We start from the raw sequence: 26,278 nt of genomic DNA, 5'->3' as shown, positions 1-26,278 counted from the left end.
AAACCATCTCATAAGCTCATCAGGCATATTTCTTGTTCATTCCTTCTGTGGGCAGAGGCAGACAGATTGCTGGATCAGATAGTGCAATACGCTGTATACTGCATTTGAAATGTGCCTTTTTTAAAAGCAGCAGATTTATTGATTTTCTTAAGTAGAAAATATGCACCCGGACATTAGACAAACACAGACTAAACACAGACTGAGGAAAAGCTGATAATTTGATTAAACTGACTGAGCTTTTGTTGTCTGTGTTTGGGGAATTTCCAATAATGTACAAGTGCCAAGCGCCCCTCTTCTGAATTTAACAAATCTAATCCCTAAGCACAATGAAGTTTACAATTACCCTGTATTTGGAGAATTGTTTATCTTTAGAAAAATATTTTGTTGAACTAATATATTCCTTAGGTTGAAAGGAAAGTGGGGTGAATATCTTGCCTTGCTCAAGATACAGGGCTTTACTCAGAAATAGGTAATTATTAACCAGACAAATAGCGTTGGATGTTGATGCTATAGTTGCTGATATATGCTTATACCAGTAATACCATGAATTTTATTTTGTTGATATCTATGTGTTATTTTGTTTAGTTGCATCTTAACTAAAATATTTAATGTCTAAGAAATATTTTATGTCTATATATTATTTGCATAAATGGAAATAGGACATCATTTTTTAAAACATCATTAAGTATTTGAATAATCAAGAATATTGAGAAATAATTGATAAAACATAATTTACTCAATCTGGGGGCCAGACTGAGTATTTCAGTTTCAAAATGCTTCACTGTGTAGTATCATTTCACATGTCTTAGAGAGCTGTTTGACTGTCTTCAGATGTCAAAAAGCTCTGGTTATTTAATTTACCTTTGCAGATGCCTGCAATGAAATTAGTGGCAGCAGGTGTGTGTGTGGGTGGGGAGCTAGAGGGATGAGGGAGTAATAGCTAAAAGTATGTGAGGATTGCTGAGTTTTATGAATTAGTTGAAGGAGACCTTATGAACTTTTATTGTGAACACCTCTGAACTGTCCTTGTATCTCTTTTTTTTCTCATTTATACCATGATATTTAGAACAGAATCTAATTCCCTAATATTCTGCAAACACCATGCTGTAAAATAACTATTCCCAGCTGCTTCACCATAGAGACTCTTATCTTTACTGTTTCCAAAGCCTCCACTTGCTAGGTTTTTAATTATTCTTTTTGCATATTGTTCTGAACCTCCTATTAACCATTATTTCACAATGATATGTACCACTAGCTGAATCCTGAGCTTTTCATGTCTTATCATAATGATATTTTCCCTCTTTCCAATTTCTGCCAACTCGATTCATATTGGATAGCTCTTCCAGAACTCTCCACTCTAACTCATTTGGCTAGTAAGATATTTGATTACAACTTTTCAAAAATTTCTGTGCATATATTTGAAGGTCTAGATTCTTTTCCTTAGCCTATGTATACACATATGCATACATAAATATATATTTATGCATATATTTATATTCATAATTTATAAATGTATACATGGATGTTTATACATATACATTTATGCATACACACACACACACACACACACACATATATTTAAGCAGAGATAGACCCTAAAAGGTAATTATTACAGTGACCAAGTAGAGTCACAACGCAGAAGTCACCAGTTTCATAAAAACTGCTGATCACTGGTGGGACACCTAAAGAATTAGCAAGATAATTTCAATCTTGCTTCTCATTACTTACTGAAATTAAAATTCAATTACAGAGTCTACTGTGCTTTTTAAATTTCTTTCAAATCTAGAATATTTATGGCAAATTAAGGTAACACTGAAGTTTAAAATCATTTTGCTTTTCTTGTATTAAGATAGGAATTATTGAATGATTGATCTCAGTTGTTTTGAGGATGTTTAAACCAAGCCACATAAGAGACAGATTTAAAGATAATTTAAACCTATTCTCTTTCTGATTTGCCTCTCTGCCTCTTAAGTGTATGACAAAGACATTTTCCACCAACTCTTTTTCACCCAGCATGAACTCATTAGGGGAAATAACATATAAGGAAAAGCAAGCTGCCAGTTTCTCAGAGGACATTTTATTAGATGTGTGAGTCTTACTCCAGTAACTTCCAATGGCAATTCAAATATGTCTCATCTCATTCTGTAATTAATATTTTTACATTTAGAATTAATATATGTATACACACACAGATTCTTTTTAGTGTTCTAAGAACTCAATCAAATGTAACCAAATTGTAGTCTTTTAAACTCATTTTCTTGCTCCTTTAATCCACCCTTATGAAAAGAATCTGGGGGAGAAAGTCATTCTCACTAACCGCATCAAATATGACATTCTGGTGCTTAATATTGGGATGATAGTTTTCCTTAGAGAAGTCAATCTATTTGGTTGAATGACTAGAACTCAGGAAATCTTGTGATTTCACCTTGGGCAGTTTATGTATTTTTTCTCCATATCTGTTTCCTCATCTGCAAAATAAGAAAGTTAGAATAAATGTTCCTTCCAACTTAAGGCTCTAAAGTAATAATATTTATGTTCTATAGAGTTTTATTTTCTCTCTGTTAAGACTTTCTTTTATTTACAATGATGAGACTCTTTGAACTTGACAATCAGGGCTGTCATTAGAGTCTAGAGTCTCTGGGTATTGAGTCAAACTCCTATGACCCATACTCCATGAAACCTAATTCAAATCACAAAACAATGCTGTGGGTGGTATAGTTGTGTGCTCTAGCAGCATGTGGGAGGCTTTACTGGAAGGTATCAACTGAAAGGAAACACACATGGAAATATCCCGTCACCCACACTGAAACCTTCCACAGTAGACTGAGGCCTTTCATGGGATCTCCCAAGCTTGACCGCCCACTGATGCCATCCTGTCATCAAACTTCTCTTCTCTCTTTCAAAAAATTATTAAGCACAGACTCTTATAATATATTCTTTGCTGGTGATGCGTCTTCCAAATACCTTGAAATAACTAGCTTTTCATACAAGGTTTTAATGCATTTATTTTTTTTACCCAAACATTCTACATAGTTTTTTCTTCATAGCACTTGAAATTTCCTGGACCTTGGTAGGATGGAGAAAAAAACAGACTTGGTAATCTCTATTGAGGAAATTGTTTTTAGATAGTAGCAACATTATTTCCTATATCTAAATAGAAAGAAATAATTTTGCCTTAAATATAGGTTGTTCAATTATTTTTAAAGTAGCAGAAGCTTTTATTAATTGGCAGTCTTCTTAAACTCTTAATTTTATCTCTTGCCAACAACATTTAGTTTAGATTTTAATTTGTATTGTTTTCATGGATATATGTTTTTTTCAAAGATGTAACATGCCTTAACTGGACTATAAGTCTACACAGATTACGTATGACCAAATGTTAGCCATATTCTCTTATAAAAAAAAGCCATTACTGTTTTCAAAGTGTTATTTCTTCTAATGCAGATATTTACAGTAATGCAAATGAAATTATAATAACCTATTAGGTTTTTAGAGTAGAGAAGAATGATATAGCTGCCCATGTCATGTTATTCATATATTCAGAAAACTAAAGGCTGCTTCTTGGCTGGATGTGATGGCTCACACCTGTAATGCCAGCACTTTGGGAGGCTGAGGCGGGTGGATCACTTGAGGCCAGAAGTTTGAGACCAGCCTGGCAAACATGGCAAAACCCCGTCTCTACTAAAAATATATTTTAAAAAATAGCTGAGTGTGGTGGCGCACACCTGTAATCCCAGCTGCTGGGGATTCTGAGGCAAGAAAATCACTTGAACCTGGGAGGCAGAGGTTGTAGTGAGCAGATATCATGCCACTGCACTCCAGCCTAGGTGACAGAGCAAGACTCTCTCTCAAAAACAAAGAAAAAAAAAAAAGAAAAGAAAACCAAAGGCAGCTTCCTCTAATCATTAACAGTATTATAATTATTTTAAGTACTCTCTTAAGAAATCACACATAATAGTAAAAGTATAGATTTTTTCATAGTAGTAAGTTAATGATTTTTATTCCAAAGATAGATATTTATCAAAATTTAACCTACATTACTTGAACAAGTATGTATTGATCTAGACAATAGTGGTAGAGAAGGAGGAAGGTATAGATAAGATATGGTTCTAGACACAAAGTTATTCCCAATCTATTGGAAGAGATAAGGAAGGGGTAACAGTAACTATAGTAGAAGGTGGTAAGACATTTAAATTTAAAAATGTGTGTGTGTGTGTGTGTGTGTGTGTGTGTCTGAACTGAAAGTTTTGGCAGGAAGAAACAGGGAAGACTTCAGGTGAGGTTGACACCTGTGTTGCTCTTTAAAGGAATGACTATTTCAACATATGGAAAAAGTGGGGAAACCTCTTGACCATGTGAAGGCAGTGACATCACCACTGTGTTATTAACCAAGTTCATTCAAGAATGATGAGCAGACCAGACACAGTGGCTCATGTCTGTAATCCAAGTGCTTTGGGAGGCTGAAGCACAAAGTTGGCTTGGGGCCAGGAGTTTGAGACCAACCTGGGCAACATAGTGAGACCACATCTCTAAAAAAGGAAAATGATAAGTAGGATTTGGCGGGAAAAGTCCAGGGTATTTGGAGAGGACTTGCAGGTTGTGTATCACAAAAGTTAGGCACTTCCTGATTTGTAGCGGGCCTTGAAAGCCTTAGGTTTTGTTTTATAGGCAGTAAGAACTCATTAAGGTGAATGAAGATAGAAGAAAATGAGTGGCTTGCAATAATGAACTGGGAGACAGAAATGAGCAGTCAAGAGAGAATCATGTAGGGAGAGAATACAATAATGTGGGTAAACCAAAATGAAAGTCTGAATAAAAGAATGCCAATAGAAAGGAAATGGAGCTATTAGGTGCATGAGAAATTCCAGAAAAAAATTGAGAGATTATGAAGACTATTAAATATACGTCCATGGGAGGAATGTAGGGACACAAAAGGGATTTGAGACTGGACTGCTAGAAGAGAGATAAAACTACTAACATAAAACACACACGGGGATGGTAAGAAAAGAAGACAAATATGGTGAAAACAACTTTATGCACATTATTTAGAGCCATCCAAATGACACTGGAAAAGGAACTCAGCTACAGCAGTGTAACTGTGATATGGTAGAGTAGGAGAAGCCTGAGCTTTTTTTATACCGGAAGAAGTAGTATAAAACGAAAGTGTTAAATGAAATGAAAGGCCAGGTAATAAATCAACTAGAGAATGATATCAAAGATAATTATATTTATCATTGAAATATTCTTTCTGTCACCAATTAAAAACCTCTTCATGCCTTCCTCTCCCAGCCCTGACCTTCTCCCAGGCTTGAGATCTTGATTATGATCTGAACTGTGAAGTTAGAATGAAGAATTAGTTGGTTGTTATCTTCATAGAGGTGAAAGTAAGACTTTCGGAAGTGGATGGTATCAGGAAATGCAGTGAGAATAGGGAAGATAAAGGAAAGAGCCTTAGAGGAATGCCTAGATTTAGGTATGTAATAGAAGCAAGAGAAATAGAGAAAGCAAAGGGAGAGACATTGGAAGAGAATCTAGAGAGAAAGTGTCAGGAAAATTGACTTTTCTGGAAGGAGGAAAAGAGAAGTGGTCAAGAAATCCCATATGCTTTGGTGAGATTCATGCAGATAGTAATGAGAGGAAGCAACCAGAGAAGAAATATTATAAGATGTTTGACTCAAAGGCAAGATTTTCAGATGTTGCAGGGAGATGTAGGGACTGTCCTGATTAAGGCTGAGTAGGACAAGGTAAATACTAGGTAGGGAATGAGGCAATGGGTGGATAGGACAAAAGTGGCGAAAAAGAGAGAGAAAAAGAAAGAAAGAAAGAAAGAAAGCAAACAGTGGGGAGACAGGGTCAAAATTTGTGTGGAACTTGTAATCATGCATAAAAGTTGATTGAAGAGGTTATGTGGAAGAACTTTTTAGGAATAAAGAAGAATTTGGTTAAAATAATGTATAGAGGGCCTGGTGCAGTGGCTCACGCCTGTAATTCCAGCACTTTGGGAGACTGATGCCGGTGGATCACCTGAGGTCAGGAGTTCAAGACCAGTCTCACCAAAATGGTAAAACCCCCATCTCTACTAAAAATACAAAAATTAGCTATACATAATTGTGGGTGCCTGTAATCCCAGCTACTTGGGAGGCTGAGGAAGGAGAATCTCTTGAACCCAGGAGGCGGAGGTTGCAGTGAGCTGAGATCATGCCATTGCACTCCAGCCTGGGTGACAAGAGTGAAACTGCATCTCGAAATAGTAATAATAATAATAATAATAATAATATAGAGAGCTAATCATCCCCAAAGTTGCAGTTGTAATGTCAAAATGTCTGACAACTTGAAATCTTGGTCATCAAGGTTTATTGGTTCTACTGAAAACCTTGCCATTAAGCTGATGATATTAGGTCACAGATTTTGAGACAACAGTCTGATATAGACTGAACTGTATCCTGCCAAAATGTATATGTTGAAGTTCTGACCCCCAATATGATTATATTTCCAGTTGGGGCCATTGTAAGGTAACTAGGTGCAGATGAGGTCATAAGGGTTGAGTCCTCATAGTGGATTAGTGCCCTTATAAGAAAAGACATCAGACAACTAACTCTCCTTCTGCCATGAGGGGACGCAGCAAAGAACTGGCCAACTGCAAGCCAAGAAGTGAGTGTTCACCAGAACCTGACTATGCTGTCACCCTGTTCCTGAACTTTCAGCATTCAGAACTGTGAGAAATTAAGTTTCTGTCATTCAAGCCAGTCAGTCTATGATATTTTGTTATGGCAGACCAAACTGACTAAGACTCAGTCATTGATACTTTTTTTCCCCTAATTTGTGGTATTTATAGTTGTACCATCTTATTATCATCTCATTCAAGATTGTGAAACTTGTGAAAGAATTAAAACAGAATCCTACTCTTCAAAAGGTTTGAATAGAAATAAGTAATAAGTGATTAAAATAGAATTTAGGCTTGTGAACTAATAAAAAAATAGTAATAAAAATCATAAAACAGAGAAAGGAATGAAGGAGAAAAGAAATAGAGTCCTTTGGAATCATAAAATGTCTTGCAAACGTCATCAAGTAGAATAGATTAGCAACAATACCAATTGAAATGGATTGACCTCTCACTACATTCTAGGCACCTTCACTTTCCAAAGCTTTTTCATTTATCCTCAAATAATCTTCTGAGGAAGGTGAAATACCATTTCTACCTTCATTCTATAAGGTAAAAATAAAGCCCAGGGAGGTAAAATGAAACTTTCCCAATATTACAGTGAAATAGCAATTCCAATGCAAGCCTATGAAAGAGCTAGGACCATACTTTAAAGCATTCATATGCTCCGTAAGATTTACCTCAGTAAAAACTATTTTCTCCTTATTTTTTACTTATATATAAAGCTACACTCACATAAAATACTTTTTATTAGCATTTACTTACTACTTCTCAATCTTAATATGGAGGCAAACGTATATGAAATGTCTAGGACAAGGTTTAAATTTTAAACTTTTAAGAATGTGTTCCTGAAATGTTCACCATTTAGCTAAACTCTAGTTACTTTTCTATCTTCACACAAACCCGCAACGAAGATCTAGTATCTTGATCAATCCAAGTGAAAGGAAAAACTTTTATTTTTCAATGTGTCTCTCTTATTTCCTAATTGCAATTAAAAAATTGTCTAAGTTTAGTTGTGACTTTCAAACTTGGATTTTAAAATAGAAAAGGGAACTATAACACTCTTCCTAGTGTTAAGTCTGACAGTTTAGGTGTGTTGTCATTAGTGGAGTAAGTAAACAAACTCTGACTTTATCTAGCCCAGGTTGTTTTACACCTAACTGATTTTATTAATGAGATCTTGTTCAGCCCCTCCAGTGTGTTGGCTAGAACACTGAGCTGGATGGCCTGTGTTTTATTTAGATCAGCACATTTTGTGGTTATGGGATGGTTAACACACTTCTTTGGGGTTCTGGGTGGTGGAAGCAAGTAAAATTTTACTAGGTGGCCTTAGAGGGAACCCGTGGTTTTTATACTACTTCCAGGAGAGGAAGAGCAACAGGGAGCGACTTGATCCTGCTGGAGACATTGTCCAAGGGTGCGTTAACAGGAAAGGATGTCCAGGACAGAGCTGGCCAATTCTGCTAGAGGCCAGCTGACATTCATGTGGTTTATCTAGATCATCCCTATGAATGTCACTGAGGAAACAGTGTTTAACTTCTTAAAATATCTCCTACAAAACTAAAAGGAAATTGCACCAAGTATGGCATCTGGGAGTGAGGTACACAGCTGCCAAAGACAGGAAATCTAAAGTAAAGCTGCCTCCCCCAACCATTAGATTCCTTTAAAAATAATTCAGATTCTATGATAATCTAAATGAATACAGTCAGAGAGATTCTGAATTTCATTGTTTTCTAAGCAGTCTAAGCTAATGTGTCTCAGATTTTCCATTGGTGGTTGGTGTGATGATGCAAATAGAAGGAACAGGTTGGTGATTTGTATTAAAAAAAGACGTAGAACAACTTCCAATTGCTTACAATTTACAGTTGGCCAAGGAGTAAACACAACTTCTAGACTTGCCAGCCTTCTCAAATTGGCCATTTTTATCTGCCTTCCTGCGCTAGTTGCTCAAAGCCATATCCAAAAGTACCCTGACACAAAACCACTGAAGGGTGTGGTCTCTGCTTGTCCTGGGCAATGAACAGGGAAGCTATTTATGTCTAGGGCATCTCTGTTCAGTGACTCATGTTTCGACTGGAAAATTGGCCACAGCTTTCTAGCAGCTTTTTCCTGCCAGCTCTCCTGGCATGCTACCCAATGCTTCCACTGCCCCACCCCCTCTCTCCTTGCCCAGTCTGCTTTTATATTCCTGAAGCCCCCACTTAATAATAGTCATTGTTCCATGTTAACCTTGAGGATCTGGGAGAAAGGACAATGAAGGGCATAGCTGTATGCTGTAATGAGCATTTGGCGCTATAGCAGGTGGAAAAGGCTTTGGGGATCTGGGCAGATTAGGAGGAGAGGGGGCTCTAGCAGATGTTGAAGCAAGATGATGTATTGCTGCTCACTCTGGGATTCAGACAATACCAGTGCAAAAGTAGAATAGGGAAAAGGGGAAAAAATTGATCCCTTCTGAAACAAACTGCACTAGAAACCAGACACACTTGAAAGTGAGCATTTAAGAGACAAATTTGTTGCCAGGCCCTGGGTTTTCTCCTGCCTTTTCTTTCTCTCTCTCTCTGTCTCTCTCTTTCTCTCTCACGTTCTCTTTTCTGATAGCAGATCAATTGCCAAATTGTCCTTTTAATTAGATTGTTAACTACATCCAGGGCTTGACATATTTCCTATCAGTTTAAGGTTCTTATTAATATGACTTTTTTGCACCAAAAAAAAAAAAATAGCAGTGGATGGATCAAGAATTTCATTTTCATTTTAGCCTTATCTGAGAATCAGGAAGCCATGTTAAGCAAAGGCAAATGCCATTTAAATGATGATTAGTTCACCATTTGAAGAAATATATATTTAAAGCTGTCCTTTTGCACTGAGCTAGGCAATTAAATAACAAAAATGTTGACATTAACAAATGCTTCATTCACTTTATAAAGAATAATACAAATAAACCTTAATCTTAATAGGTTTGTGATATTTTCAGTTCTGATTTTTAATATTTATTGCAATATGTTTTGTAAAATTCTAAAAATAAAGATAGACGAATTACCTACTGTAAGATATGGTTTGCACAATTATTCATATATATGCATTCACACACATGTATATAATACATTCTGGGTGTGGAATGAAAGCCAAAATCCAAGTATTCATCAAATGTAGACAAAAAAAATCACAATCCTTAAATGTTGATGACACTGAAAACAATTGTGGACAAACATATTTCAGAGAGTGGTATATATGAAGGTTTGGATTGTCAAAAATTAGTCCTAGGAATTTTAGCTTCCCTTTTCCTCAGCACTCAATACATTTACTCTACCACATCAATTTGAATAAAAACAGGAACAAAATCTATTGATATTTCACCCATAAGAAAGACATTAGAAGCTAGAGTTTGTAACCTATAACTTTTATCTACTTGGCTACATTGTCTATGACTAGATTTACTTAGAGACCATCTTTATGATAGGAAAAAATGATAGAGCAAATAGAGAAATAATGATGAGAAGAATTTTCCTCTTTCTAGTAACAGTTAATTGACTAGAAAGCCTGTTTGTGCTCATCATATATTATTTAGATTTTATTTAAACAGTAGCAGTTAAGTCGAGTACTACTATTTACATTGTCATAAATCTGATTTGAATAAAGTTTCATAGATTTTGTGTCTGCATTGCCATATCTACAAAGCAGTAAAAGGCACTAGCTGGGTAGGTAGTTATCAAGAATGACAAATATCCTAAAGTTGTTAAATCTCCCATTCTGAGGAGTTGAAGTGGGAAATGGAGAGATTATTCAACTCTATCAACATCTGATACAGTAATTTGACTTAATAATTATGTCTCATTTTCCATTATTAATTTAAACAATTTTGGAATTTATGTATTCACAAATCAGACTTATGTGATAGTAAATACGCATTAAAAATAGTATTTTGTGGAATATTTCAGAACTTGTACTTTTTACCATTTGTTCTTAGGCAGGTAGAATCAAGTAGTTCACTAAGGCTTGAATAATAGAGGGTAAACCTCCTAGTTCTAAGATGTCTGATATCTGCTCTGTAAAAAAATAAAATCACCCAAATTTCACTACAATAAAACAAGAGCCATTTTATTATGCTCAAACAATCCATGGGTCAGAACAAGGCAGAGTGGATATGGCTTATTCTATTATCATGCTCTATGTCTGGAGCATTAATTGAGGAAACTCAAATGATGGAGATTACCAGTGTTGCTGGGGTGTGGAATGAGCTGGAAACTCGTTCATTCACATAAATGTTGCCTGGCTGGAATACCTCCAAATCTGAACTCAGCTTTGACTATCAATGGAGTGCAGCTTGTGACCTCTCCATGTAGTTTGAGCCTTTCAAAAAATGAAGTGTGGCTACCTACAACCAACTGATTTTCAAAAAGTCAACAAAAATATGCAGTGGAAAAAGGACACTCTATTCAGTAAATGGTACTGAAACAATTAAATAGCCATATGCAGAAAAATGAAACTGGACCCCTATCCTTTACCATATATAAAATTAACTCAAGATTAATAAAGAATTATATGCAAGACCTGAAACTATAAAAATCTTATAGGAAAAACTCTTCCAGACTCTGGCATAAGCAAAGATTTTATGACCAAGACCTCAAAAGCAAATGCAACAAAAAGAAAAATAGACAAATGGGACTTAATTAAAGAGCTTCTGCACAGCAAGAAAAAAAAATAATAATAATCAACAGAGTAAACAAACAACTTACAAAATGGGAAATAATATTTGCAAACTATGTGTCTGACACAGAACTAACATCCGGAATCCACAAGCAACTCAAAACAACTCAAGAAGAAAAAAACAACCCCATTTAGAAGTGGACAAAGGAAATGGACAGACACTTCTCAGAAGACATACAGGTGGCCAACAAACATGAAAAAATGCCCAATATCACTAATCATCAGAGAAATGAAAATCAAAACCACAATGAGATACCATCACACACCAGTCAGAATGGCTATTATTAAAAAGTTAAAAAGCCACAGATATCGGTGAGGATGTGTAGAAAAGGGAATGCTTATACACCGTTGGTGGGAATGTAAATTAGTACAACCCTTACAGAAAAAATATGGAGATTTCTCAAATAACTAAAAATTGAACTACCATTCCACCCAGCAATTTCACTACCGTGTATCTACCCAAAGGAAATCATTATATCAAAAAGACACCTGCACTTGTATGTTTATGACAGCAGTATCTGCAATAGCAAAGTCATGGAATCATGTAAGTGTCCATCAACAAATGACTGGATGAAGAAAATGTAGTATATAAACCCCATGGAATACTCTGCAGCCATAAAAAGAATAAAATCATGTCTTTTGCAACAACATGATTGAAACTGAAGGCCATTGCCTTAAGTGAAATAACTCAGAAATAGAAAGTCAAATATCACATGTTCTCACCTATAAGTGAGAGCTAAACAGTGGATATACATGGACATAGAGGGCGGAATAATAGACACTGAGTATTTCAAAAGCGGGGAGTGTGGGAGAGAGGTGAGGGTTGAAAAATTACCTACTGGGTATAATGTTTACTATTTAGGTGATGGGTACACTAGAAGCCCAAGCCTCACCATCATGCAATATATCCATGTGACAAACCTGCACATGTACCTCCTGAATCTATAAAATTAAAATTAAAAATGATATATGAGATCTAAAAGAGAGTAGCTGGAAAGGAAATATCCAGAGGGTGATCTGTCTATGAGACCAAGGAAGAAGCTGCAAGGCTCCTTCTGACCTGGCCTCAAAATTCATATGTCATCCTTCCAGCCTCATTTTATTGATTTCAGGAGAGCCACTAAGGCCAGCACAGGTTCAAGAGAGAGACTCCACAACTTGATCAGGGATTGGCAAGGTCATATTGCAGAGGAGCCTGTAAGATATGGTATAGGAGTTTCAGCTGTCTTTGGAAAATGCAATGTGCAAGTTGTCTTTCTCACAACATATATTTATCAGGTTTTTAATTAAATTTTTAAGCCATAATTTATGTAAAAATCTGAGGATAAAAAATGTGCATATAAATGTAATAAACAAGTCTAAATATCTGTATATTTCTAAAGCACTGGTAGTTGGCTATGGTACTAAAAATGTATTCTCTGAAATCTGATAAATCAGTTTGAATCCCAGTTTTGCCACTCATTAGATGTAGGCATGGATAACTTTCTAAAATCATTGAAGCCTGATTTTTCGTTTACAAAATGGAGATGAAAATAATACACACTTCACACAGTTATTAAGATAGAGTGATATATTGCATTTAAACCATACAACTATCAGGCTATCCAAAAATGTCCGTTGTCTATATGGGTGTAGGCTTTGTCTGTGATGATGAAATAGGAATGCAGACATTTCTACAGATAAATCAATAAAAGTATTGAATTGGTATAATTCATGACAAATGTTCTAAAGTAGTACAATGCTTTATTTTAATACTTAATATTAAAATTGCAATGTCAATTTTTCTGAGATTTATTGAAGCCTTTAGTAGTATGATGAATCTTCAAATCATGTAGTTCTGTGTATACAGACTACATTTATTGTCCCATCCAGAGCTATTAAGTCAATATTCATCTGTTTAATGACTATTGTTTAAGCCAGGCCCTAGTGATACACTGACAATCAAGGCAGTCTTTAAAAAAACAAAAACAACAACAAAACAAAAGCAAAAAACAGAGTTTATAAATTGTGAGAAGAATTAACTCTTCTATATGGGAATGGGTATTAATTCTGTTATATAGGAATGATTAGGAGGGATTAAGATGAAGTGGCTAACAGATGTAAGAAAACTCATTCACTCATCACTAGATATTTAAGTGAGTGACCATTATAATGCAGACTCTGTGGTAGACAATAGAATATAAAGATGATCAAGGCACAATCCCTACTTTAAAGGAGTTCTATGAGGAAAACTGATGCATTGAAAGATAATTCTAAAGCAAAATTTTAGTCAATAATAACTTAATTGTACATTTTAAAATAATTTAAAGAGTGTAATTGGATTGTTTGTAAATCAAAGGATAAATGCCTGAGGGGATGGATACCTCATACCTCCATGATGTGTTAATTTCACACTGCATTCCTGTATGAAAACATCTCATGTACTCCATAAATATATATATCTACTATGTACCCACAAAAATTATAAAGAAATAAATAAGTAAAAATAGTAGTGTGCCCAAGTCAGGTTATGTGGTGAAGGCTTCCTGTAAGAGGTGATGCGGAAATTTGGTATCCAGCACAATTATGAAGTAATTTGATGAAATCAAGTAGGAGAGAGGAGTGGGGGGGAAAGGTCATAAAACTTTCTTTCTTTGAAGGTTTCCTCTGAAATTGTGCTACTTGTCTGCATAAACATGATAGAGTATGTGGTGGACATTTTGCCCAGATTATGAAGTTTTACCCAGGTCATCTTCCAGAGAAGTACTCTTGTCCAGATACTGGGTATGCTATTGACAGGTAACCTTTAGCCATCAGCCCCTTCTAGAAATTGCCTCAGCTAGGCAGAGTCACCTCATCCAAGGTCAGTCATGGAAAGCCAACATCCATGACTGATGAGGGCTTGTGTATAAAGACTTGGCCATTTTTGCCCACATGAGGGAACACTGAAGGGCCATTTCAGCTCCAGAGCTCCCATTGAGAAGGCTGACCTTGGGTCTGTGATGCAGTTCAACTTCTCTCTGCTTCTTTCTTTCCCTTTCACAGCTATTGATCTCAAGAGTTCTCCTTAATCAATATCCTCCACCTCTGCCTTTGATTCTGCTTCCTGGGAAACCCAACCTATGACATTATGTTAAATAGAATAAATTTCAAGAAATTTAATTGTAAATTTTTCTTTGTCTACTGGATCCTTATAATATGAGCATTTCCCTCACTTTGTGTTTTTAATAGACTACTCAAATATTAGTCACATCAGTCTTCATTGTAAAAATAATTACTCAAATTTGGTTGAAAAATATTACTTAGAAAGCACAGCAGTAAGCTGAGTTTTAGTCATGAATCTCTCATCTATTTATCGTTTGATCATATTTTTGGATAGCTGCTTGCCAAAGCTAAAAATTTTAATCAGAGCCATTTTTGAGTAGCAAAAGCAGAAAGGATGCCTTTGAAAGCAATAATTCTTTTTTTGTTCTTTTTACTCTTATACAATTTAAAAATAGTCAACTGGATTTTTAAATTTTAAATTGATAAATAAAATTGCATTTGATCCTTGCCAAGTTGACTCATATATTTTATGGATGAAATTAGATTAATTAAGATACTATAAATTCCATGAAGTTATTTATTTTACTCTTCAGTTGAATAGCAAATATTAACTTCGGTTACACAATGAACATGATAGAGAATTATCTTGAGAGGTTTTACAATATTTATTATGATAATTTGTTTTGTTGCATTTACATAATATTTAAAAATACTGTGTAGTCTTACAGCCCAATCCTTCCATGCATACTTACAATTAGGGCTTGTTTCTTGATGCCGGTATGTAATCATTTGTCCCTTATACTCCGATAAAAATACAGTGGAAGAAGCACAGCTCTTTGGCTTTGCTATGTTTCTTTTGGTTGCTATTGAGGTGGCCCTCATTTTTCCTTCCTTCTTTGCATTAGTCTTTTCTAAAATAATCACAGAGTCCATGTGAAGGACAATAACAACAATAATAATAGCTAATATTTGCTGAATTCACACTATATGCTTATCATGGCTCTAATTCCTTCACATGTATCAATTCATTTAAGTCTCATAATAAAACTTTGGCGTTATTATTTTCCCCGTTTTAAAGAAAATAGACAACCCTTATCTAGAATGAGGGAGAACTGCTATAAAACGTTGTACATCATGATTACTTCTATTTTGGGGATTACGTATAACTTCTAGCTGTTAATCAAATGAGAAGCATAGCTTGTGCGTCTGTTAGGGGAGGTAAAAAAAAAACAGAAAATTAATATAAATGTTTCAACCTCTTCTGAATATGACGTAAGGAATTTATAAAGGAAGAAACTGAATCACAAAGTGGCAGATGTTTTCCTGACATCTCTTTAATATGAAGAATAGTATAGTTAAGCATGGTTATGTGTGTTTATGTTTCTGTGCTGGGGGAATGCTTAAAAATGGAGAAGGAATTCATCAAATTGTCCGAGTAGCTGCCCATGGGTACTGGAGAATGGAGTAGGTTCTCATTTATCTAATTTTCACACTTTCCAATTTTCTATAAAGAACACATATTATGTATTTGAAATATTGAATTTGAAAGAATGTTAAATGCCAAAACCCTACTTCCATAAATATTTATCTGATATTTGATGTTATTTCCCTCCTATATGTAAAATTTTACATAAAGTTTATGAATTATATTTGCTTTCAAAACTCATTTTTCAATTAAACATTATATCCATTAGAATGTTCATGACATCCTTTATTTATGCCTTAAAATTTTTTTAAATACGGTAATGTATATGTCTACAACCATTTCCGTTATCTAAAATGTGGGGCTATTATTAATAATAGTAATTGCAGTCATTTCCAGAGAGAGTTTGTTCTGTGCTAGACATTGTGTACTTTTTACAACTAATTTGTTAGGCTAGTTACTACATTTAATTTCAAGTGAAAGAGTTTAACAGAAGTTAAACAGGCCAGGCGCGGTGGCTCACACCTGCAATCCCAGCACTTTGCGAGGCCGAGGTGGGCGGATCACTTGAGGTCAGGAGTTTGAGACCAGCCTGGCCAACATGGTGAAAACCCATCTCTACTGTTAACACAAAAATTAGCAGGGCATGGTTGCATGCACCTGTAATCCCAGCTACTTGGGAGGCTGAGGCCGGAGAATCGCTTAAGCCCAGAGGTGAAGGTTGCAGTGAGCCAAGATTGCGCCAGTGCAGTCCAACCTCGGCAACAGGGCAAAGACCATCTGCCCCTGCAAAAACAAAAAAAACAAAAAGGAAAAAAAAAGTTAAACGTGTTTCATAGTGGAGTCAGAATTTGAACACAGACTTTACCTCATTCTCAATATCAGTCTATTAACCACTTTGCTGTTTTTGCTCCATATTACATATATCATGATATGTAATATATTTGCTCCATATTACATATATCATGATATGTCGATAAAAATCTTTGTGGTATAGGCTTTGCACACATTTTCGATTATATCCTGAGATATATTGTCAGAAATAGAATTACACATTCAAAGGGTGAACCCTTATTTGAGGCTCTTAATACATTTGTTCAAATTATTTTCAAAGTGTGTTCATCAAATTCACATTGCTATCCCAGTGTAGTGGATCTTAGTATTGGTTATTTTCACTGTATTTGATATTTGTTAATTAGATAGGACAAAATGTATTTTATGGATTTAACTTTCATATTTTAAAAAAAATTTTAGACATATCAAATATCTTTAATTTATAAATTAGCTATTTGTATTGTTTCTTGTTTGACTATTTTGTTATACCGCTTAGTTTGTTTTTTGCTCAGGTACTAGTGTTAATCCTACTGACCTTTAAACTCTTGATATTTTTAGGAAGTTACCTTTTGTTGATATGTTTATTAACAAACTTTTATATACCCATTCCTAGATGTCAAGTACAGTTCAGGCTACCTTATATTTATTCCTTATAATTACCTTTGCAGGTAGGTACTATCATTATCCCCATTTTTACAGGTGAGGAAACTGAAGCACAGACAGAGTACATAACTTTCCTCAGGTCACAGAGCTAGTAAATATGGAAGTCAAACACTGCCAGGCTGGCTTGATCAATCGTGACTAAGTATGTCTTGCAAATATTTCCCAAACTTTACACTTTCTGTTCTATTTGGTTTATTATTACATGTATTACAAACTAGGTTTCATATAATCAAATCCATTGATTTTAAAATACTTTCTTTTAGGTATACAGATTATTTCTCAAGGCCAGGTGTGGTGGCTCATGCCTGTAATCCCAGCACTTTGGGAGGCCAAGGCAGGTGGATCACAAGGTCAGGAGATAGAGATCATCCTAGCCAACATGGTGAAACCCCGTCTCTACTAAAAATACAAAAATTAACTGGGAATGGTGGCATGTGCCTGTAGTCCCAACTACTCAGGAGGCTGAGGCAGGAGAATTGCTTGAACCCAGAAGGCGGAGGTTGTGGTGAGCCGAGATCACACCACTGCACCCCAGCCTGGGCGACAAAGTGAGACTCTGTCTCAAAAAAAAAAAAAAAAAAAAAACCAAAAAACTACTTCTTTATATGGGAAGGTAAGCAAACAACTACACAAAGACATTTTGTCAGGTATGGTTTATGTCATTATTGTTTAGAATAGCAAAACAATCAGAAGCAACTTAAATGTCCATCCACTGAGGTGTGATTAAATATATCATGATACATTCATACACAGATCTTACGCAGTCACAAGGATGAGAAAGCTGAATATATATTTCTATTGACACAATTTAGTCACTGCATATTGATTAAAAGGAATGCTTTTGAAATAGAAGCTCACCTATGTTTTAAAAACATATGTGTTGTAAATACATGTTTACCTCAATCTATTAATATATGAGTAGAAGTTCGTGCTTGGCTGCTTATCTCTTTTTGAAAACATTTTTAACTGAGAATGGATTACTGGTGAAAAAATACTTTTTCCAAAAAATTTAAGGGCTGAATTCTAGCCCTAACTTTCACTAATGCACATGGCTCTTTGATTAAAATCAAGAAACACTCTTATTTTTTTAAGAAAAGGCTTTCTTTACTAAGAGATCAAATAAATATTCACTTTCTGGCTGATAGTTTTTCTTAAATACGTATGATTGCTATTTTAAAAATATCTTTTTGTGTCTCTTGAGATATCTCTTAATGCAGTCTAGGTGTCAAATATGAGCAATCTGTTTGTAGGAGAGAATGGCTCCTTGCTCCAATAGGTAGGCCTCTCTAAGAATCCTCCTAACACACTATTGTTAACTTATAAATATGCTCAGGCACATAATAGGTACTTAGTAAATATATGTTGACTCTTGAATGAAGAGCTGATTGGAGTAATGAAAACAGCCTGTGTTAGTACCCTGACCGAAGTTTAGACTTAATCCCCATATAGATAATTTCAGAAATACATTCTTAGGGCCAGGCTTGGTGACTTACACCTGTAATCCCAGCACTTTGGGAGGCCGAGGTGGGTGGATCACGAGGTCAGGAGTCCAAGACCATCCTGGCTAACACAGTGAAATCCCATCTGTACTAAAAATATGAAAAATTAGCCAGGTGTGGTGGCGGGTGCCTGTAGTCCCAGACACTCGGGAGGCTGAGGCAGGAGAATCACTTGAACTTGGGAAGCGGAGGTTGCAGTGAGCGGAGATCGTGCCATTGCACTCCAGCCCGGGCGATAGTGAGAGGCTCCGTCTCAAAATAAAAAATTAAAAAAAATATATATATATATATTATTGGAATAATTATGAAACATGTACATACATGCACCAAAATGTAAGCTTGATGGTAAAGATATTTATTGATTAGTCACTGCTGTATCATTAGGACCGAGGTCACTGTCTGACAATAGATACTCAATAAATATTGTTTAAAAAAGTAAATTAATAGTTTACATGCTATATAAAATAACCCGCTTATGTAAAATAAACCATTTTTTCTAATTACTAGAAAGTAAGGTTAGTTTTATTATAATTATCTCACAGTTTACTAAACTAAAACTGATAGAATTTAAGTAACTTGCCCAAGCTTTTACAGTTGGGAAATGCTAGATCTGGGATCTAAAGCTCCTGGGATCTAAGTGTGATCTTAGAGTTCATGTAAGCAAGCTGTACATCCTTTCTTTACATACCACTCGGGCTGTGAGGAAAAAGAGACTATAATAAATATTTTGTACTGTTTTATTGCTACTCAAATGTCCTTTCATTCATTCATTTAGCAAATCTTCATGGAATGCTTACCATGTGTCTTTTTTAGAAACTGGGATTGGATTACAATGGTTGAAAAAAAAAATAGGTGAAGTTCCCCATTCTAATGGGGAAGGAAAGAAACAACAAATGTGCCAACTAGGGACTAAAAAAGGTAATTTAAAAATCTGTTGATTGTTCTGAGGAACCTTTAAATGGGTTGATCAAGGATGGCTCCTCTAAGAAGGGAAAATTCTCCACTGGAAGATCTGGGACAGACTGTTAGAGGCAGGACCAAATAGCAAGGGCAATAAACCCAGTGTGTTTGAGTATTTTGAAATGGCTGGTGTGCCTGGAACATAGTGAACCGGGGGAAGTGGGAGCCAGATGGCAAGTCCTTCAAAGTCATTTTTATTTATTTGCAATACTTAAAGCTTCCAGAGAATGGGTGTTTGATTTGGGCATTTTAAGCTGATTTAAGCCTACTGAGCAACAATTAAAAATCATTTAACCTCTCTACCCAAACATTTGAGTTATTTCAATTTTCAATGATGCTTTAAAATATGAAGAGGAAAAATGGAGATAGTATAAGTTAACATTATGAACCCTGTGAAAGATGAATTCAAAATAAATCACTAGGGATGTTAGACTGGCTAAAGAAAAGGTTGCTTAATACCGGCATTGGCTTTCAAGAGAAATCACGGAATCTCCCCTCTGGAGATAGTTTAAAATAGGATTAGATATATTCACTCAGTGCAGCCTTGCCTGAAACCTCCATTGACCTCCCAAGGTCTTGCCAGTCCTGTGATTCTGTGATAAAATTAGACCCTTTCATTGGACAAAAACAACCCAGGGTTCACCATGCCAGCTGCAACCTGGAATAATTGGAAGGAACTGATTTTGGAGTAGTATACCTCCTAGAGTTGAAATAAGATGCAATTAACAGATCCCCAAACCTCTCCTATTTCATGCTGTACTGAGTACTCTGCTGGTTCTCAGCCAATAATGGCTGGTATCAATGATACAAGCAAAGTCAAATGGTCTGATCCATGATTAAATAGTAGATGTCTTAATTAGCTGCTGACCTTGCTTTGAACAGTATGGCTTCAAGAATTGTGTGCCTATTAGCTGATTCTGTAATCCCTGAAAATAGAAACCAGATGAATCCAATAATGCATTTTCATTTGGCCTCTTTTCCACCATTCTCAAGACGAAATAACTCAAGTTCCTATGCCATGAGCCTTAACCTCATTAAGCAACTCAGCTCAACAGTTCAGATACTTAATCTGCAATATTTACCCATTGCATTTTCTCATTTAACAATCACTGCTTTGAAGAAAAATTCAAGTAAATATATATATACATATATATATATATATATATATATATATATATTTCTTTTTTGTTTTTTCCTGACATTCTCATTTAGAGGCAAATAGGCATAGTGACTAGAGCACAACTCTGGAGTGGGGCAGACATGGGGTTAAAGCTGTCTCCTTGGTGACCTAGAATGTAATTATTAACTTGAAGAAGTTTCCAATCTCTGAGGCTTGCTTTATTTATCTATGTATTAGGGATAATCTTATTACCCATCTCATGGACTTGATATTAGGATTAAATTAGCTAATATATAATAACATACTTCTCTTTCTTCATCTTCTACATTCTTCTTTATCCCATCTCTGATGATTATGTTTTCTTGCTTACTGTTTTTTCTTTCACTTCCCACCTTCACCCTCTGCTAACACACACACACAAATACACACAAATCCAGATGTGAGTCCATGACAACAGGGACCCTCTGACAGTGCCTACAAAGAATTACACATAAATATCCCTTGACATACATTTGTGGGGTAAAGGAAAGCATCAGACATTTTGCACAGTGGTATCTGGTATATGATGAGCATTCTATGAAAGGTTAACTGATTTTTTTTCTTAGAAATAACAGATTCAGCAATATCTATCAGTTTATTTTGTCATCTGAAGCAGCCTGCTGTCAAGAGGAAAGTGAGAGGAACATGCACAGTGGACAGAACTTGGTTCTGGCTTTGTAACAATAACGTTACTGTATTTTATTTATTTTTTGAGACAGAGTCAGTCGGTCGCTCAGGCTGGAGTGACATCATGGCTTACTGCAGCCTCAACCTCCTGGGCTCAAGTGATCCTCCCATCTCAACCCTATGAGTATCTGAGACTACAAGCATGCACCACCATGCCTGGCTAATTAAAAAAAAATTATTTGTAGATAGGGGGTTTCCTTTTATTGCCCAGGCTGTTCTTGAACTCCTTGAACTTCTCTTGCCTCAGACTCCCAGAGTACTGGCATTACAGGCATGAGCCACCATGCTCAGCCACAATAATGTAATTTTGGACAAGCCATTGCATCTCTTTGGTTTCCTTCCATATGTGAGATTTCATATTACTATTGCAACTGATTTTTATGCAACTGCATATTATAATCCTTAGTAAAAGGGGTATAAGAGACGAAAGAAAACATGTAGTTATGCTATTAAATGCTCTCAGAACCATCCCCTCACATTCTGAGTATCCTCAGTTAACTTCATTGTAGAATGAGGAAATCAGGAAACAGAGAGATTGAAGAATGCATAAGTACATGAAACATTCCCAGTGAGTATTTTCACTACTTTCCTATTTACCTAGTCACAATCCACAAAACACAAAAGAGGAGAACCCTCAAGCTTGGATCAGCAGGGAGAACTGAGCAGCTTTGTGTTCGTTCTTGGATATATTTGTCTTTCTTGCAAGCCAAAATACCTCCATGTTTGTGTTCTAGAGCAAATGTTTCTTTAGTCTCTTTCATAGAGTTCCCTTTTTTTCTTTATTTACTTTACTTATTCATCATGTCCATAATGTACATTCAGACCTCAAGTATTGGCTAGGACAAGGCTGGGGAGGAAAGCAATTCGTGGCATGAAGTTCACATTTTTGAAAGGAGGATCATAGGACCCTGCAGATTTAGACGTTAACACAGCTCCTTTCCATTTTAAATTGTAAATATTTATGCAAATTCAAGATGAAAGAATATATGCTAGTTTGTCTTTAAACAAGTAAATATCTGAAAAGCTTAAGAATGTGGGATGGACGCTCATGAAAGGGAAAGGAAAAAGGCAAAAGGGCGGAAGAAAGACGAGAAAATGAAAGACAGAAAGAATGTGTAAAACAGGAAGAATGTGAAAGACAGAATGAAAAGACTTCTCAAACTCAAAATGGCAAGCAATACGATCAACAGGTAGAATTAATAACTAGAAAAGCTGCTTTAAGGGCAAAATTTTTAATACTTTTTATTTATTTATTTATTTATTTTTATTTTTGAGATGGAATCTCACTCTGTCACCAGGCTAGAGTGCAGTGGCATGATCTCAGCTCACTGCAACCTCCGACTCACTGGTTCAAGCGATTCTTCTGCCTCATCCTCCCAAGTAGCTGGGATTACAGGCACGTGTCACCATGCCCAGCTAATTTTTGTATTTTTAATAGAGAAGGGGTTTCACCAGGTTGGCCAGGATAGTCTTGATCTCCTGACCTCGTGATCTGCCTACCTCAGCCTTCCAAAGTGCTGGGATTACAGGCGTGAGCCACCACGACTGGCCCAAGTTTTTAATAATTTTTTGAAACTTTTTTTTTTCAGAATTTAGAACTTGGATGGTGATTTGATTGGGGAGATGTTTTGAAAAGGGAAAAAAAAATGAATAGTAGAAATGTCTAAAGATGCTGATTAAGAGGAACAACAAAGCCAGATGGCATAAATGGCATCTTTAGGAATTTTGTGGCATAAGAAGCTATGCTAAAAAGTTCCCCTCTGTCCTGAATGTGGTGCAGTCACACACTGAGCATGCTCTGTGTCCTCAGTTAGCCACATGAACTCACTTAATGTGCTCGACCTTAAAACCTCTACCTTTGTCTTAGCGATTTAGACTGTTTGTTTTTTAGCTGTTTTCAGTACTTCATCAAGCTGATTTTGTTGCCCTTTTAGAAATCTTAATCAGTAAAAGTTGTCTTCTTTGTAAAACAGTTATGGCATATCTATACTCTAGAATTTTAAGCAGCCATTAAAAAGAATGAGGATATCTACATGTATTGAACTTAGATTAGGTTAAAATATCAACTTGCAGAATAATTGGTACAAACCTATTTTGGTTACTAACAGTAACATGTATATATTTGTATCATTATAGCAAGAGGTAGAAAAAAATACACATAAACTACTAACTTTAGTTTTCTGCAAGACAGAGAGGGTGTAGAAAGCAAAGGGATTATTAATTTTTTTCTTCATATTTCTACATTGTTTATTTGTTATAATAATCATGCATCGCTTTTGTTGTTAAGATAATAATGTGGAAAACTATTTAAAGACTTCCTTACAGTTATTATGTAGGACTATCCCTTTATAAGAACTAATATTTTATGGGAATTATTTGGAATATCATTCATAGTTATTCCCTAAATAATTATCATGCTAGATATTTACTCCATGCATACTTTAAACACTGAGTCAGATGCTGCAAACTGTCTATTCAATAACCATTCTGCCATTTTCCTTACTATATGAAAGCTTATAATAGTCTCAGAGGCAACATGGCCAGCATAAAAGTAGAACAACAGAACAGAATGAAACATAAGAAAACAGAAACAAACAAGTAGAAGCTCGAATATCCACACAACTAAAAGTGGCGATGATAATAAAATCTGGCTATGGTGACATAAGCGGAAGTTGTTGTGTGGAACGTGCAGGAGGACTCCTTCAAAAGGAATACGGACAGGGAGTGCACACTTTTCCAGCCTTCTTGTCTCATTCCTTCTGGCTGCCAGGAACAATGACATGAGAACTGGAGCGCTAACAGCCATTCAGCTCATGAGGCAACATTAAGGATGAAAACCACACACTGAGGATGATGGAGCAGAAAAAACGGAGAGAAGGAGATTTTCTGACCATCCCATGGTGCCAGTTGACACACCTGGACTGCCTACTTCTGACTCTCTTGTATTTGAAATAATAAATTTTGTTGTATTTAATCACTACTATTTTTGGATTTTCTGTTGTATGCAGCTGAATTTAGTTCTAATTGATGTAGACAAGTCTGTCTGTAACTAGATGCATGTGGAAAATAAAACTTTTATGGGAAAAATACAGAATTATGGAATCAAATTCTATATTTTTTGCTTTTGCCGCACAGGCATATTCTTTCCATGCTCCGATCTAGAGTAGCTCACTTGTTAAATCATGATAATTCTGGTTGTGTCTATTTTGCTTCCACTTCTGATGAATAATTGAATATTTAGAGCTGTTGTGAAAGTTTTTGGTCTCCGTCTTTCTCCTGCTAACAATAGAATGTCTTGATGAATTGATTAAGTAAAAATAAAAATGCACTGAGGCAAAAGTGCTACAATCACTTAAACCTGTTTCTAAGGGGTCAAAGTGCTAATTTTTGAAATTCCAGACAACAAAAAATTATCTACTGTAAATAAGAAATCTGAGCTGAAATGGAACACAAGCCTTATTCAATGACATGAGAAAAGACCTGGAAGTAAAGCACCTAATGGGTTCTAATTCCGGCTCTGCCATCTAATCATCATTTGTGCCTGAATGATATTATTTAGCCTATCTATGCCTCATTAGTGAAATGGGATAACTGACCTATAGGGAAAGAAAATATTCGATAGTGAAGTGAAGCATGGTTGAGGGAACTTTGTGAAAGCCTTCCCTCTATGAAAGAAGGTATATTTCTGGAGCAGTTGTGCCCAGTCATCCAGATACTGTATTTATGCTGAAAGCATGATTTGATGCCTGGCAAACAAAGAATGTTTTGAACAAACAATCATTGGCAAAGAACAGAGAAGGTGGCAGATCTTTTATCATGTTTTACTGGTTGTGAGCAGGCAGCACTTTTTCTTCCTCTTCTACCAGTTGTCAATGTCCACAATAATGAGAAGAAACCGTAGTACTAGCTTCTTTTATTAAATAGAAAGTTGTTCCTGCTACGTAACTAAAATTGTTGCCCTGAATCTCCCATGCAATCCAATTTCCTGTTTTTAAACTTTGATTAAGCGTACAATGGAAATTATTTTCTTCATTTTACAGATAGGATCATTCAAGTTCAGGGACAAGGAATAAATTGATTAAAGTCACTAAAGTATTGAATGGCAGAGCTAGAATCCAAAGTAGTTTTTTTCTGTTTTAACAATATTTATTTATTTATTGTTTATTATACTTTAAGTTCTGGAATACATGTTCAGAATGTGCAGGTTTGTTACATAAGTATAGGTGTGCCATGGTCGTTTGCTACACCCATCAAGCCACCATCTACATTAGGCATTTCTTCTAATGCTATCCCTCCCTTAGCCCCCCATCCCCCGACAGGCCCAGGTGTGTGTTGTTCCCCTCCCTGTGCCCATATGTTCTCATTGTTCAACTTCCACTTATGAGTGAGAACGTGCAGTGTATGGTTTTCTGTTGCTGTGTTAGTTTGCTGAGAATGATAGTTTCCAGCTTCATCCATGTCCCTGCAAAGAACACGAACTCATCCTTTTTTATGGCTGCATTGTATTCCATGGTGTATATGTGCCACATTTTCTTTATCTAGTCTAACATTGATGGGCATTTGGGTTGGGTCCAAGTCTTTGCTACTGTGAATAGTGCTGCAATAAACATACGTGTGCATGTGTCTTTATAGTAGTATAGTTTATAATCCTTTGGGTATATACC

The 26,278-nt window shown here is 35.8% G+C and overlaps 1 protein-coding gene and 1 long non-coding RNA gene across 33 annotated transcripts in view; both read left to right on the top strand.

The window, feature by feature from the left end:
- Window positions 1-26,278, top strand: part of LOC129143943 (uncharacterized) — a 689,383-nt gene that overhangs the window by 561,293 nt on the left and 101,812 nt on the right. For 2 of the 32 annotated variants that reach the window (XR_010156881.1, XR_010156882.1), the window contains exon 1: window positions 6,276-6,651. The exons of the other annotated variants lie outside the window; for them this stretch is intronic. The gene's annotated coding sequence lies outside the window, so the exon portion shown is untranslated. Of the gene's footprint in view, window positions 1-6,275; window positions 6,652-26,278 lie in introns of those variants that run through there. 32 annotated transcript variants of the gene reach the window in all.
- On the top strand, window positions 6,658-24,588 carry LOC134809954 (uncharacterized). Its single transcript, XR_010156895.1, has 2 exons — window positions 6,658-19,726; window positions 24,128-24,588. It is a non-coding gene; the product is annotated as an uncharacterized LOC134809954 (long non-coding RNA).

This window comes from Pan troglodytes, chromosome 4 (genome assembly GCF_028858775.2).
Source record: "Pan troglodytes isolate AG18354 chromosome 4, NHGRI_mPanTro3-v2.0_pri, whole genome shotgun sequence".
NCBI classification, from domain to species: Eukaryota; Metazoa; Chordata; class Mammalia; order Primates; family Hominidae; genus Pan; species Pan troglodytes.
Note: the sequence above shows the minus strand (reverse complement) of the source record. Positions and strands in the feature narration are given on the sequence as shown.